This window comes from Nannospalax galili, unplaced genomic scaffold (assembly GCF_000622305.1).
Source record: "Nannospalax galili isolate Female #2095 unplaced genomic scaffold, S.galili_v1.0 scaffold257, whole genome shotgun sequence".
Lineage (NCBI taxonomy): Eukaryota > Metazoa > Chordata > Mammalia > Rodentia > Spalacidae > Nannospalax > Nannospalax galili.
This window is the reverse complement of record NW_008340854.1, coordinates 3,459,554-3,476,059: the sequence shown is the minus strand read 5'-3', so window position 1 is coordinate 3,476,059 and position 16,506 is coordinate 3,459,554. Positions and strand designations below refer to the sequence as shown.

Below are 16,506 nucleotides of genomic sequence, written 5' to 3'. Positions count from 1 at the left end.
CCCATGTAATGTCCAAAACTTAGAAATTATCTAAATGCTTATGAATAGACAAGTGTGGTTTGTTCCCCCAGTGTTCAATTGAAAGACTGGTCCCCATTATACTGATATATATGTTGGTCCTCAGTACTGAGAAGATGGGACCTGTAAGGGGTAGAGCTTAGTGGAATTTGATTAGGTCTTGGGGATACTGCCCTCAGAAGGGATTTAGGTGGTTCTCAAGGGATGGTGTATTAGCTCTCATGAAAAGATGGTTGTTAAAAATAACAGCAACAACCACAACAAAATGACTTAGGAACTGGAGAGACTATTTAGTGGTTAAGAGTATGTACTGCTCTTCCAGAGGACCCAAGTTCAGTTCCCAACACCCAGGTAGAGCAGCTCACAAGCACCTGCAACTTCAAGGGATCTGACACCCTCTTCTGGCCTTCACAAACACTGGACTCACATACACATATTGCAGCACAGACACAAATTTTTTTTAATCTTCTCTCTCTCTCTCTCTCTCTCTCTCTCTCTCATTCTCTTCTGCAACTGTGATACCATCTCCCACAAGGCCTTCACCAGGGCCAAGCTGATGCCAGTACCATACTCTCAAACTTCCAGAATTGTGAGCTAAATAAACTTCTTCCCCTCAGGGATTCTGTTATAACAATGGAAAAGACTAATTAATACAGCTAGACATAGGCCAACATGAATATACTAGAGCTTAATGAGTTTACATGGAAAGATCTTAGAGAGCCATTTTGATTAGCAACCAAAACTTTGAAAGGGTAGCTACAATGATACTATTGGCATAAATGTTAAAACACACATGACCTGCTGTTATTGTAGAAAGTGAATCAGTGCATGGCTGCAAAAATGCTGATTGACTTCAGAACAAATAGAATAGAAATTATGACTGTAACAGAGTCATTCTAGCCAGAGACTCTAGATGTAATGCTGTTCACAAGAGACACATTAACCCAAGAAGGGTGAAAAAAGAAAGGGAAATTTGGATGTATCAGAAGAACTAATAAGCAAAGGAAAGTTGGTATAGTATATTAATTTCTTGTTGTTGTGTAAAAATCTTCTGACAAAAGCAACTTAAGGGAGAAAGGATTTATTTCAGCTCACAGTTCAAGAAACAGTCCATTGCATCAGGGTAGTCAGTCAACAGGAGCTTGAAGCAGCTGGTCATATCACATCCACAGTCAAGAAACAGCAATGCATGCTTTCCTAATGCTCAGCTTGCTTTATCCATTTTATATAGACCAACATCCTGGTCACCGACAATCCCCAACAGGCATGCCTGGAGTGCCATCTCCCATGTGCGTCTAGATTATGCCTAGTGGATAATTAACACTGACCATCATGTGTAGTGATATCAGCATCTGATAAAATATATCTCAAGGTAAAAGGCATCTTCAGAAACAGAGAAAATATATAGTTAAAATTAAAAGAGAAGGAAAGAACTAATAAAGATTTGGAAAGATGAATGAAATAGAAAATGAACATAGCAAATATCAACAAAACTAAAAGCTAAATCTTTAAAAGATGATAAAATAGAGCCAGGCATGGAGTCTTATGCCTATAATCCCAGGACTCAGGAGGCCCAGGCAGAAAGATCAAGGAGTTTAAGACCAGCCTGGGGTACATGGGACCCTATCACAAAATAAGCACACAATCAAAAATAAAAAAACCGAATACAAGAAAATGGACAAATCTCTGGTAAAGATGATTAATATAAAAGAAGTAAAAGTACATGTGACAACTTATGGAACTAAGTTGCTGTACCAGCTCTGGTCCCTTGTCTTCCTAACTATTTGAGGGGCCTGGAAATGGTAACACATTTCTATAATCATAGCCTTCAGAGGCTGAGGCAGGAGAATCATGAGTTCAAGGTTAGCCTGGGCTACATAGCAAGACTCTGTCCATTAAAAAACATTAAAAAGGAAACATTGGGTACTGGTGAGGTGACTCATTGGGTAGTTATTGCTAAGGATGACAACTTGAGTTTGATTCCCAGGACTCACATAGTAGGTCCTCTGACAGCCACACATGTATGGTGGCTTACATGTGCGTGCATAGACACACATATAAATAAATAAACACATGGATATAATTTCATTAGAAAAAAATCTTTTCTGTAGGACATGGTCTTCTGTCTTGCTCTTATCACTTTTGCTTTGAATGTTGTCTGTTTCCACACTCAACCCTAATCCTAACCAACGCAGGGGCTAGGTCAGAACTACACTAGGCCCATGTATTCAGAGTGGGCCAGGTTGGAATGAGGGATTATGGGAGGTAGTGAACATGGATAATCAAGTGAAGTGGTTCCACTTGTGAAGCAGGGGTACCAGGTGAGGCCATAGTGTGGCCAGGCTGAAGCAGCCCCTGGGACAGCTACCCACAGAATAAGTGGTGACCACTGTGTCAGTCTACTATGCCTTCCAGCTTCCCTGGTGGCCTTGCCCAGGATCCCTTTTAAAAGCTAGAGGCATTGGACAGGTCTGGTTCCTCTGGGGCTAGGACTGCAGTCACTGGTTTGTGTGCTAGCTGTTCATCTGAAAACCCCAGAAAACCCAACTCAAACAAGCTTAAACAAGAGGCAATATGTATGTTTGTTTCACTCAGTTCCATCTGCTCAAACTGGTTCTAAAATCCATGATGGCAGCTGTGCATGGTCCATATTGCCCCTTCCTCTAAGAGCTCCACGTTCTTTTTTGCTGTTAGAGAAATGGCTTTAGCAGGTATAAATTTCATTTACAACACCCCATCCAAGAAGAAAGATCCTCCTTTCCCAGTTCCTCCCTTGCAAGTCTGTGACTAGTACTTTCTCATTAGCCAAGATCAGATCATGTACCTGGATTTAAGCCAAGCCAAGACTGATTCCAGCCAATCTGGACCCACCCCTAGAGCTACCACAAAGTTGACTGGTTTGAATAATTATTGAGCTTTGTTCTCCTTATGTATTAGAGAGCATGCTACAAATATCTCACTCGTAATCTTTTCATACAGAATAAAGAAAACCAGTATTTGGTCCCCTTAGCACAGAGCCTGGCACGCTCCATATTTTATCAGTGGTGGCCATTAGCCGCCATTAGCACTGATGCTAGAAACTGGGCCTCTCTGCCTACTCCTGAGATGGGTAAGCTAGGCCCAGGTTTGAAACCATCCTGGGGCTAGCTCTTGAAAAATGGAAGGAAAATCCACATAAAGCTTAATCCTCAGCCCTTGAGGATAAACTGAGGTCGTGTGTTCAGTACAGGTAAAAGCACAGGGGCCCAGGAAGCCTCAGTGGAGCATAAAGAGGTGTAAGTGAGCTCTGCTCAAACATGACTTTCCTGGGGTGGGGGCTTTCTACTTTGTAGCCCCCCAAGGATCATGCCTGGGCCCCTGCAATGGGACTGGACCATTAAATGGCCACATGCAAAGTAAGAGGAGCAGAAAAGCTGTAAAGTCCCCTCTAGCTCAGCTTGTGGTAGGTGGGGGGGGGGGGGTCATATGCCCTGACAGGCCTTTACCCAGGGGGAAAAATCTTTCTAATAGCCCAGAAGAATGCCTTAATCTGACAACTCGTTTAGCAGATTATTGGGCCTGGCTTTGATCTCCATTGGGCATAATGAGTGTGGCTCTGGGGCCAATCAACAGTCACTAATTACTAGAACAGCCAGCAACAGGGGGCCTGCCCAGGAATGGAGCCCTCTGCTTGCCGAATTAGAGGGTGGGGATGTTTATGAGTGAGTGAGTCAGACCCAAGGGGAATCTATGTCAGGTCACCAGGACTAGCCCTGGGGTCACTCTGGGAAAGTACTCTAAGCTGGACCTTTCCATGCTACGTGTGACACTTGATGCCACCCAGGGACTGGACAGTAAGTGATGGACCCATTTCCTACAATAACCCAACAGCAAGAACACAGCCCTGGCTCGGTGGGATCAAATGACCTGTGGTACCAGACAACACAGCAGGGTGATGTGCAGGCAGGCAGCCCTCTTGTGGAAAGCTAGCTTATTGACTCTCAGATCCCATTTCTCCCTCTTCTAAGGTCCCTGTATTTCCCCATGTGGCCCTTGAAGGCCCCAGGAAGAGAGTTGGTATTAAGTCCTGTAGTTCATCATCCTTTAGAGCAAAGGGACCCAAATTTGAGGTTCTATATTTCAACAGGGTTTCAACAGGGATGTAGTTTCAATGGGGCTCTGTCCAGGAAGACAGAGAGAAATAGAACCAGTGGTCCTGAGTCAAAGGAGTCAGAAACAGTATTGGGTAGGAACACATGCTCTAGACTTGGCATAGAAAGAGCTGCATCCAGGCCAGGGTATAGGGCAGTTGGTAGAGTGCTTGCATGGCATGCATGATGCCTTGGGTTTGATCACCAGTGCTGCATAATAACTGGGCTGGTGGCACATGCCAATAATCCCAGAATTTGGGAAGTAGATATAGGAAGGCCAGGAGTTCAACATTTTCCTCAGTAACAAATCAGGTTTGAGGCCAGCCTGAGCTACATGACACTGTGTCTCAAAACAAAACAAAAGAGCTCACAAACAGCCCTTTGCTGCTCATTAAATAGCCATGAGACCTTGGCTGAGCCATGTGACCCTCTCTGAGCAGTAACTTTGTTTTCTACATTAAGAAGAGGATTGTTTTCCACATTACCATTGCCCTAGGAGTTGTACTTTGTTTATGTAGAGCACCAAAATACAGAGATAAAATGATTAATCCAGTTTATAAATTGGTGAAACTGAAATTTTAGTTTAACTTTTAAAATTAATGAACATATTATAAAACATTGAGTATATACTTAAAAATATAAACATTAAACATATTTATTGGAACATATAATTTTAAAAGAAACCATTTTAAGCAAGGTACAGTGGCACACACCTGTAATCCCAGCAGCACTTGGAAGGTAGAGACAGGAAGATCAGGAGTTCAAGGCCAACCTTGGCTACATAGTAGATTTGAGATCAGCCTGGGCTACATGAGGCCTTGTCTCAGGAAAAAAAAAATTCCAAAGATTAGAAAATGTAACTAATTGGAAAAATTTTTTTAAATTAAATATTATTTGAGCTTTTAAAGTAAAATCCTGGGGCTGGAGAGATGACTCAGTGGTTAAGAGCATATACCATTCTTCTGGAGGACTGAGTTCAATTCCCAGCAACCACACTGGGTGGTTCACAACTACCTGTAACTCCAGCTTCTGGGGGATTTGATGCTTCTGGCTTCCAAAGGCACCTGTATTCACATGTTCATACCTATGCACAAATGCACACTTATACACATAACTAAAAGTAAAAATAAACTTAAAATTGATGTAAAACCCTATCACTCCCTGGCTGGGGAACCATGCCTCCTTTTGCAGTTCTTTCCCTCTATCCCAATCCTGGGCTCCTATATGAAGGGACGTGCTGAGGCCAGCATCTAGTCTAGGATATCCTGCACAGTGTGACTTAACATGTCTTGTAAGAATAACTAAGAAAGCCCTGCTTTTGTCTTACATTTAGAGATGGACTACTAAATTCATTTCAGACTATAGTGTAAATGTACATCAGAGGGTCTTCTTATATCTAAGAAACCTTCTCTCTCTACCCAGTCCATAGAAATTTCTCCTTTCTTTGAATTCAGAATTCTTGAGTGAAACACTTGTGTATAATACTCTTATGGACTAATGGATTCACAACCCCCCTTGCCCCCCCAACAAGTGACAATAAAGATATAGTGAAAAAATTGATGTAAAATCCTTTGAAAATGTGTCTTTATAAAGTTAAGCACATCTTCTTGCTTTTTACTATTTTTAATTATATGTATGTGTCTGGGGGGTTGCATGTGATGGTTTGAATGAGAAATGCCCCCAGAGGTCCAAGTAGTTGAACACTTGGTGTTGATAGTGCTGTTTGGGGAGTTTGGGAGGTGCTGATGAAGGAAGCACATGCATAGCCTCGCCCCACTTCCAGCCCCCCCCCTCTGCTTCATGTCTGAGTTTGAAGATATGAGTGTTCAGCTTCTTGCTTCTGCTGCCATGCCTGCTGCTTGCTGCCTCCCCACTATGATGGACTTTTATCCCTCTGGAACCATAAGCCCAAATAAACTCTTCTATTTGTAAGTTGTCTTGGTCATGGTATTTTACCACAGCAACAGAAAGATAACCAATACAGCGCACATGAGGGCAGGTACCCACGGAGGCCAGAGGCATTGACCCCCCTGGACCTAAAGTTACAGAAAAGTGCAAGCCCCGTGCCATGTGGGTGCTAGGATCTGAACCCAAGTCCTCTGTGAGAGCAGTACAAGCTTTTAAATGACGAACCATCTCTCTAGACCCAAGCACATCTATATGTGTGTGCACGTGTGTGTGTACGCATACAAATTGCCCCCACTGCAAGTGTCTCTGCAGGCCAACACTATTCAGACAACAGAAAGGGGAAGGTGGTAAAGTGGAATGTCTTCTCTGAAACCACCACTGTGGGGAAGAATCTGTCACTTGATAACTTAGAGGAAAACATATTTTTCTGGCAGGTGTCGTAGAGACTAAAGTATGTTCATTGGTCATGAGCATTCAGTCTGTTTTGGTCTAAGGCTTCCTTAACCTCATCAGACATCCACAGTGCTGGTCATATACACTGAAACACTTGTGTTCTTTGAACTAGAACCAGAGCTGCAGGGAAACCTAGCTGCACTGATGAGCATTTTCTTTCTCTCTTCCTAGAAATTATGAAATGTAAAAAAAATGCTTTTGAAATGAGTATCTCATCGTTCTACTTAAAATTTTAATGTAATACGTAAGTCTCTTGGTGGTTTCAATGCATAAGTTGCTCTGAATTTAGATTTTTTTCAGTATGAACTAATAGTGTTAAAATTAAAAAGCAACTGGCATGTGATCATTTAGAGACACAGAGTCAGATGTGGTGTGTGCCTAAGTCCCAACTACTTAGGAGGCTGAGGCAGAAAGATTGCTGCACCCAGAAGTTTGAAGCCAGCCTGGGCAACTTAGGGAGACCCCATCTCAAGGTAAATAAATAAACAGAAAGTAGAAAATGAGAGAATGAGAGGGTAAGAGCAGAGAGAGAGAGAGAGAGAGAGAGAGAGAGAGAGAGAGAGAAAGAGAGAGAGACTGATAAAAAAAACCTCTCTTTTTCTATGCCAGAGTCTCTCTTGAGGAGAACCAGAGTGTAGAAAGCCATCTAAAGCAGTCATCCTTGAACCAAGCATAGGAAAGAGGTCAGAGCCTGCTCTCCTCTCCTCTTAACCACCCACAAGAATTATACACATTGGATAATATTAACACTGAAAGGATAAAAATGTTGAATTTACTCAGGTGATTCTTTTGATGTAGATCTGTTAAGCAGCTCTGTGCCAGGCCCTGTACTAGATTCTAGGATACATAGGTAAGCCGCACGAACATGCCATCTGTTCTCATGGCGTTTACAGTCTAGAAGGAGACATGACATTAAAGAAACTCACTGATAGAAATAGCTGATAACCATGATGGTAAGAGGCCTTTCCCCTCCATGTGACCCTCCTACCTTGACCACAGACACACCTATAGCCAAGTATCTAAAGGCCTTAGAATTCTAGCTCATCCAACCCCTACTTTCAGAAAATTCTTCTGGGCCCTACCTCCTTCAATCAGGCCTTGGAAAACTCTCAAGACAAGTTATGCTCCCTACTCAATCCCCATAGACAAATGTCAACAGCACTGTCTTGGTGTCTTTTCCTGTTGCTGTGATAAAATATTTTGACAAAGCAACCTAGAGAAGAAAGGGTTTATTCTAGGTCACAGTTCAAAGGGTACAGTCCATCAGGGTGGGGAAGTCAAGGCTGCAGGAGTTTAAAGCAGCTGATCACATCTTATTCTCAATTGTGAATGAATGCCTGGGCTCAGTTTACTTTCTCCATTTTAAACAGATCCCTACAGTTAAGATGGCTCTGCCCCACCAGGCATGGCAGTGAACACCTTTAATATCCCAGCACTCCAGAGGCAGAGGCAGGTGGATCTCTATGAGTTTGAAGCCAGCCTGATCTACATCATGAGTTCCAGGCTAGCTAGGGATACATATAAAGAGTCCTCTCAAAACAAGACACAACAAAACAAAATACAATTAAAAAGGGTCTTCCCAATTAATATAATCAAGATAATCCCTCACAGACATTCTCAGAGACTAACCTTAAACTAGACAGTCCCTTCCTGGTATGCCTAGAGGTTTGTCTCCTAAGTGATTCTAGATCCTGTGATGTTGAAAAGTACCAAGATGTATCCAATTCTTTGGGGCCCTGAAATTAACAAAATGTAGAAGCAGATCATGAAATTATGAATATAAAACTAAGTTCAAAAGGAGACTGTCTCTTTAAATTGCCTCTCCTTTCTTTAGAAATCTCATCAGTTCATCATTTTTAAAAGATGACATATACCCAGAAACAGAAAAAATAGTATTTTAATAAATCAACTTGCTGACACACTTTTGCAATATTCTTTTCTTCTCTTTTGACTCTCTGCTCTCTTTGATTGCTCTATCGTGTGTCAATGATTTTGTAATATCTGTTTTGCAGAGTAGAATAGTCAGCCTTCCAACGTAGTTGAGAAAAATGTGTACTTTAGGGTTGGGACATTGGAAAAGTTGATTTCGCTTTTACAGCTGACACTGTGTGAAATTTTGGGATCCTTCTAGGGTTGGTGTTCTCCAGAGGAACAAAGTAAACTGAATAGGTATGTAGTTTGGCCTAAAGGTCTGAAATGGGAGAGGAGCATCGATGTCCAAAGCACAGAGAACGTGTGTCCCAGCTCAGAGAACAAATACACCTTTCCCCTGTGTTCTTTTCAGTCTTCAACATAGTGAATGCCGTCTTCCCACATGGATGATGGCAGGTCTTTACTCAGTCTACTCAAGTGCTTATCTCTTTCAGAAGCACTCAGATGTGGCGGAAGATGGCTGATTTTACATCAGCATTTGCATATTGCTGATGTCACATCATAGTATTAAGTTGTAGAAAACTTAGGCTAAGAATAGACATTATTCAGGACTTTACCCTTGAGAAGAGACCAGTTCTGGAGAAGGGTTGGATAGGGATAAATGCATCATTTTAGGTGGAAGTACGACCTTGTTGATTTTATTTGGAAAGCCAATATGGCTTAAGAAGATGTCAAGGAGACAAAGAGTGGATTTGTGATGGTTAATTTTATGTCATTTTGCCTGGGCTTAGGAAGTCCCAGCTGGTAAAACATTACTTCTGGGTGTATCTGCCTCTAGCAATTGAGTGTGCTTCGATTTGGCTCCTGCCACCAGGATTTACCTGCTCTTGTTGAATTTTAGTTCCCAATTGAGTGGCTAGAGTCTGCACTGAAGGATCGGGCCTACAGAGAAAAGTAACCACAGAGATTTTCCAGGATGCTGGTAAGGTTTCCCAAAGTGTGGATGAAAGGAACCCCAGTTTAAGTGAGAAGGTCTTAAATGTCAAACCCACCTTAGAACTGAATCTCCCTGAGCTTCTGAATCCTCCCCTACACTAAACTAGAGGAGGCAGGAATGTCAGTTTTCTCATATGACCATCTTTTGATTTATCTTTCATCCAACCAACCTACTGAACTGCTAGAACCCTTCCTAATTCCCTCAGATGGAACATTAACTGCAGAGTCTTTGCTTAGTGAGCCCATATCAATGCATTTTGTCTGATGCAACTTTATAATCCTTGTGCTGTAATTACCTCACAATCTTAATATCTTTTCATACTCGTGTTCCTCAGGTTTCTGCTCGTTATAGATGGTATATATACAAGTCATTCTTTTGAAGCATCAGGCACTTCCCCAAGGATCACTTTGCAGGGCTCACCTTTGCAGGGATTTGCATCTAATTCTAGGTCTAGAATCAACATGAGGAGTAAGCCAAAGAAACAGCAGTTTTATACAGCAACTATTTCAGGAGAGGCCACCATTTCCTTAGGCAAGGAGGCTTGATTGATCACCACCACTGTGGTTGAGGGGGCCATTTCTGGGAGGAAGAGAGAAAGGGGAGAGAGGGAAGGGGGGAGGGAGGGAAGCAGGGAGGGATGGAAAAAATTATGGCTCAGAAGTCCCTTGACTTGCCATGTCCAAGCTGGAGAAATAGGTATGCTGGTGGCAGTTCACTCCACACGCAAAGATATGAGCTCCAGGAGCATTGTTGTCCCAGGGCAGAAAATAACGTCAGGACTCAGATCATGACAGAGCAAATCTGCCTTCTGTTTTGGCTGTGTTCAGCCCTTCAGTTCCTCAGGAGGACCATCCCCTGCCTGGATGAGGAGAATCTTCTTTTTTGTTTTTGTTTTGATTTTTTGTTTTGTTTTGTTTTGTTGAGACAAGGTCTCTCTGTAGCCACAGCTGACATGGAACTCATTATATACACCAGACTGGCCTCAATCTCAGAAATCTGCCAGCCTCTGCCTCCCAAGTGCTAGGATTAAAGGTGTGCTCCACCACACCTGGCTCTAGGACAATCTTTTTAATCTACCAAGTCAAGTGCAAATCACCCCTGGAAGCACCTTCAAGGCACACCCCAAAGTAAATGAACTGATGCATAAAATTAACCATACCAATTTGGGGTAAATCTCTAGCATAGATGACTGTAAGACTAAAAGAACTTTCCAGCAGCTTCTGGCTCTGCACATTTCAAATCCCGCTTCTCTGTCATTTCCTGCATGCTTCCTGTACCAAGAGCCATAGGACATGCTCCCATCACATCACCACAGGAGACAAGAATCTCCCAGGAAACCATTCCTCCTCCAGTAACTGTAACATGCATGAAGGTGACCTAGAGCCACTCTCATGAAATATATGTGCATATATAGTGTCCCACACAATGCCATCCTGTTCCTCACACACAATGCAATTCTGGTTCAAGTTTCTCTAGGCTGAATCCTAAAAAGGCTTCCAGTGCCACCTAATGGGAGGGAAAATGTGACAGAGAGGAAGTCGGGGTGAAAAGAAACAACGGCCTTTAATGACCTTGCTTGGAATAACACTTCTGTAAATTTTATAAAAAAACACAGGCCTTGTTGAAAGTATTGCCAGGGCCCCTCCAGTCTCGGAAGGGGCACATGAGAGGCCCAGCAAAGTAAAGCTCTGAGAAAGGGCATAGTCCTTAGAGATGAAAGAGACCCAAAGAAGGGTAATTACTAAGGTGGGGACCTCAGAGCTGCAGCCTCTGGCACAATTATCTTAACAAGGTAAATTAGCCCCAGATAAACCTGCACCTAATAAACCCGTGTTGCTTGTGCCTGGAGCTCTCACATGGAAGGAGGACTTCAAAGCCTCAGGCCGGGTCAACAGAGGTGGTTATGTCCCCCATGGGTGCAAGGCCTGTGTGTGGGTGCAGGGGGCTGGCATCTCACCTTACCCAAAGCCCCAGGAACTCATATACAGAACACCCATAGACTTATATATACACCTTTACCTATCCTTAAGCCCCACTCCCAGCGCACAGCTGATGAAACATGCATGCGTGTGTACACACACACACACACACACACACACACACACACACACTCTCTCTCTCTCTCTCTATACCCATGGAGGCCAGAAGAGGGCAATGGATCCCCCTGGAGCTGCAGTTATAGATGGTTGTGAACTGCCCCATGTGGGTGCTGGGAACTGAACTCAGGTCCTTTGGAACAGCAGCAAGTGCTCTTAACTACTGAGCCATCTTTCCAGCCCCTACACTCCATACTCTTAAGAGTAATTCCAACAGACAGAAGCAGATCTTGCTGCTTGTTGGAGAACAGGCCTGAGCAGGGGACGATTCCTCTGTGGGGAGGAGGTGGCTGAGCTAAGGAAAGGGAGAACGCAGTCTTCTCCTGTTTCCCACGCTCAGGCTGGGGGCCATCGTGGGGAGCCAGCTGCTGCCTTCTTTATACTCACACCAGTTCTGGGCTCCAAGGGTCTGAGATGAGATGCTTCTTCCATCATCTTCTCCTTTCATTCATCAGTTCTTCTGCCATCTCTCACACAAGAGAGAGACTTGATCCTCAGTGGAACTGTATCAAAAGATGGTGGAACATTGGGGGCTGGAGAGATGGCTCAGCAGTTAAGAACACTGGCTGTTCTTGCAGAAGACACAGGTTCGAAGACCCGGCAACTAACAACTGTCCTTAACTCCAGTTCTAGGGGATCCAACAGCCTCTTCTGTCCTCTGTGGGCATTGCAGGACACAGGTGCACTTACCTACATGCAGACAATACATGCATACACATAAAATAAAAATGATAAATTTTTTAAAAAGATCGTGGAACATTTAAGAGCAAAGTAATTAGGTCATGAGTAATTAGGTCACCACCCTCAGAAGGAATTAATGCCCACCTTAGGAGAGAGGGTTAGGTCTCACGGGAGCAGATTAGTTATGTGTACAACACTCACCACCCTTGCTTGTTCCTCCACCACGTGATGCCATCCACATATTATAACAGCAGAATGCCCTCATCAGAATCCAAACAGATTGAGTTTGAGATTGAGCCTCCAAAACTGTAAGCTAAATAAATCTCTTTTCTTTATCATTTATCCCACCTCAGGCATTTTGTGAAAACAACACAAAACAGACTAAATTGGAGGCAGAAGAGGCTCAGTGGTTAAAAGCACATACTACTTACGGAAGACCTGAGTTCGGTTCCTAGCCCCATGTCAGACAGCTCATAACTGCCTGTAACTTCAGCTCCTAGGAATCCAGTACTCTCTTCTGGACCCAGCAGGCACCTGTACTCACATGTGCACATGTCTGTGTACAGACACAGACATATCAGACAGGTAAAAATAAAAATAAATCTTTTTTAAAAAGAAAAAAAAAGCAGACTAAGATATATTCTAAGAAACAAACAAGCCTGGACCAGACAGTAGGAAAGATGTCCAATTAGCATCTGAGCTCTATGTTCATCGCTATTGTGGCCTGAGTCCAGACCTTGCCAACCCCACATGGTGCTGGGGTGATGTCAACACTGACCCCAGCCTCCACCGAATGCATGGGAGACAGCGGGGCGGGGGCGGGGGGCACATGGGAGAAGTGTACAGTTCCTGACTTTCCAATGTCTGCAGGTTGGCTGAAGTTTTTCTCTTCCTCTCTCTGGCCCTGGGGACCAGAAACCTGCCCCTCAGTCCTGGCTTCTCTCTTCCAGGGCAGCATTACTTCCAGGCTTGCCAAGGTGATGAATAGGCAAAGAGGTTCAAAGAATATCAGCTGGGAGTCAAGGCCCTGGGTTCACAGTGTGGGTCAGAAGAGTTTGGAGTTAGAGAAGATTCTGTCCTGAGCATCACTAGCTGGGTAGGGGAGGGTCTCAGCCTCCTGAGTAACCAGAGCTGTGAGCCCCAGACCAGCCAGAGTTGCCTGGGACTGCGCCAGGGCTTTGAGGCTCTTCCGCTCAGGAAAACCCTATTCTCTGTCCTGAGCTAGAGGGAGAAGGAAAACAGGAAACACATGTTCTTAAGAGGAGACTGAGCACCCAGACTCAAGAGGCCCTCCAGGGAGAGTCTGCACCCTGAACCAGAGTTTCTCACCCCTCCTGTGGACCTGCCCTGACCAGCCCTGAGGGAGAGATACATTTGTCAAGCTTATACAAAAACCCAAACCCTACCAAACATTGGTAGGCTGGATGTCTGTGTTGTTACAAATTCCTGTGCCACTTTGAACAAGGAGCTCAGCCTCTCAGGCCCCTGCTTCCTCCTCCCTTGAAATAGAGGTAACTGTCCCTTCTTTCCTTTCTGCCTCACCTAATTTGCTGGCTTTGGAACTGTGAAGGACCACATGTGTAGAAACACAATTGGAAATACCAAAGAGACACATCCCTCCCCTTCCTGCAAGCTGGAACTTCCTGGAGGCCTCCTCTGACTGCCCCAAAGAAGGAGAGTGACTCACCATGACAGCCCCTCCAGCACTGGCATTCATCCTCTGCTTGTTCCTCTGTGAGGGGCCTGACACATTCTCACATCACTGGTGCCTGGTCTCAGTGTCACAAACTCATGAGTACCAACAGGCTTATTATTTTTTGTGTTCTCCCAACTATCAGCAAGTGTGTAAGAAGCGCTGGCTGGAGGTGCAGAACCTGGGTCAGAGCTTGTCGCAACGTGCCTCAACCCCACCCACACCTCTTCTTTTGATCCAGTCCTGACTGGTGAGGACTTGGGATTTGACCAGCAGGGTAGCTGGGCACAGGTAATCGGGCACAGGGGAGCACAGCCCAGAGGAATGCTCTGAGGTCTCTCTAAGCTGACTGTGGCCTGGGCAAGGGGACTCAGGAAGCCTTTGCTGGTCTTTCCTTGAGTTGCTCACAGATCCAACCACATGTCTGGCTTGCCTGCTGTGCTGTGTCTCTGGGGGACCTGTACCTGGGTGGATTCTAAGGACTCTGAGGAGGAAGAGGCTTGGGAAACATACCTAGGCTACCTCAGGTACTGAGATCATGTTGTATACTGGGCAGTCTTTGAGAGGGTCCACCTGTACCACCCATTTTCCCTCAGAACCATCCGTGGTTTTTCCTTCTGCTCCACTGTAGAAGGCCTATCAGAGCCTAGCCTTGGAATGGTGACTTGCAAGCAGTTTAAAGAAGGCCGTGGGCTCAGCTCTTCCTATGGAGTGGGAGCTGCTGATAGCAGTCCCCGTCCTTGAGATCCGGTTGCCAGTTCTGGCCACTGGGTTAAAGATGGAGCTGTGAGCCTAGTCCTCACTGAGGGAATATAAGTGGTAGATGTTAGCATGCAGGCCAAGGTAGTTAGATGAGCTTGTGTCTCCAGCTATGGAAATTTGGGGATCTATTTGTTTCATCAGTATAGCATTACCCCAATTACATTATGGGGGCTAGACAACAAGGAGGAAATGGCTCAACACTTCTTGTCTTTTGGCTAGCTTCAACATAGTATATGAACTGCGGTCGGGCCTACTCTCTCAGGCTTGCTGTCATGAGAATGAACATGTTTGCATCCTTTCACAATGTCAGAATTTATTGAATAAAAATAAATTCACAAACTACAGCAGTTAAATTGGTAACATTTTGCCAAGTAGTCCCACTTTCTTTGACAGTCCTGGCCAAAGCAAACACAAGTTTGTTTTTTCCATTCTAAATTACTAACATTACCTCTCAGATGATACATCACACAGTTCATATATATGCACATATATTCACATATATGACTAAAGAGGCCAAAGCAGAACTCAAGAGATTTCAAAAGAGGGCAGATCTGGGTCTAGGTGGATGAGTAGACAGCATGTCCAGATGGATAAACAGAATGATAGGTAGATGGCAACTCCAGTAGGCTGTATGACTAGCAGGGATCAAGCCAAGCTAAAGCTCCAGGGACAGTTGGGAGTTCTCTGCCTGTTGGTTCCTTGACTTACACACATTGCACACACTGGTGGTCAGATGACAGGTCAAATGGGACTGTTGTTATTACAGTCTTAAGTGTCCTTCTCTTTATGGGTCTAGATAAGGGAAGTTGCATACTTTCCTCAGTCTGATGTGTCCAATAAGTCTTTGGGCCTGGTTTTCCTAACATGATTTTAATACACCCATGTGCTCCTACAGTCCCAATTTGTAGGGTGGAACATTTCCATTCCCAGGAATAAGTCATTTATCAGTCTGTGTTACGGTGGTGTCAGACAGATAGTGCTGTTTAAGTGTCTACCAAGATGCAGAATCATTCTTCATCTTCAAAATGGAGTTGAAAACTGCTTGTAAAACGGAGTCTCTCAGGGCAAGGTATAGTCTGAAAATTCATTATTTTATACAATACAGAGTAACTTAGGCATGGCACAGCCTGATCTCAACACTTGCCCATGGAAGGACCCCAGTAGGGGGAAGCTTCAAGCTTGAGCACTGGGTGAGGAACTGTCCTTGCCTTTCTTCCCCTTCCCATTCTGATCCCAGTCTCCAACTCAATCTGCCAGAGCTGGCCTATCTAGCATGGCCTGACTAAACACTTTCCTAAACTCTTAGCACCATTTCCTATGGCCTCTCCATTGTGCCCTGGAGCTCCTCAAGATCATAGTCACCTTCCCAGGTCCTGCTCCTTCCCAGAGGCCACTGAGCTCTGTGACAGTACAGAGGCCAGGTGGGGCCTGCTTACAGCAGGCTTAGAGTGGAGCTGAAAGCCTGTGCTAAGGACTTTCTGTGCCAAGTCCATTTGATCCCCACAAGGAACCAGTGGTACAGACCCTGGATCACCACCAGCCTGATTCGGCAACTGGGTGTCATGATTCCCATTTTACAGATAAAACCCAGGCACAGGGAGAGATCTCATGTACTCAGGAGCACATTCTAGGACCAGGCCTAGAATCGAAACCATGTAGACTCTGAAGCTTGTGCTCTGAAGTCACGATGTCACATTGCCTCAAAACCAGAAGGGTTCAATGAATGTGTTCAATAAAACAACGAAACAGACGGATTCCCAGTGGTCAAACAAGGCCTCTCTGAGTTGATAGTGCGAAGTGGCTTTGCGGTATTCTGAGGAGGCTTTCTGGAGAGGGTAGCAGCTAGGGCCCTAAGGGTCACATGATCTCACAGACCTGTCTTACCTTTCAAGGTCC

The 16,506-nt window shown here is 44.5% G+C and overlaps 1 long non-coding RNA gene across 1 annotated transcript in view; it reads left to right on the top strand.

Annotated features, from left to right (window-relative positions):
* Nucleotides 1-13,943: 13,943 nt before the first annotated feature.
* Nucleotides 13,944-16,506, top strand: part of LOC115070823 — an 8,208-nt gene continuing 5,645 nt past the window's right edge. Inside the window, exon 1 of the long non-coding RNA XR_003849948.1 lies at nucleotides 13,944-14,098. This is a non-coding gene — a long non-coding RNA (uncharacterized LOC115070823). The remainder of the gene's footprint in view (nucleotides 14,099-16,506) is intronic.